Source organism: Macrobrachium rosenbergii, chromosome 17, assembly GCF_040412425.1.
Source record: "Macrobrachium rosenbergii isolate ZJJX-2024 chromosome 17, ASM4041242v1, whole genome shotgun sequence".
Taxonomy (NCBI): domain Eukaryota; kingdom Metazoa; phylum Arthropoda; class Malacostraca; order Decapoda; family Palaemonidae; genus Macrobrachium; species Macrobrachium rosenbergii.
The window spans coordinates 19597901-19598264 of record NC_089757.1 but is presented as its reverse complement, the minus strand read 5'-3'; positions in this window follow the sequence as shown (position 1 = coordinate 19598264).

Sequence of the window (364 nt, the reverse complement as noted above, 5' to 3'; positions counted from 1 at the left end):
TTGGTGGAAGTGTTATCGTTTTCTGCACGATGCATTTTGAGCTAGGTGTACATGCTATTATTTTGAATCGTTCCTCCTTGCTCAACACTTTTTGGAATATACATTTTTTTACATAAAGCGCACCGTAAGTTTTGCATCATGGAGCGCTAACCGTAACATTCTCTCTCTCTCTCTCTCCTCTCTCTCCTCTCTCTCTCTCTCTCTCTCTCTCTCTCTCTCTCTCTCAGTAACATCTGTCCTTCTATTTATCAGTTTCTTTACCTAATATTGACTTTGGCCAGACGGTAGGGTTTACACTAAATATATAGACCGTGTTTTGTTTTATATGCTACTGACTTGATAACCTGAGAATGAGAAAGAAATT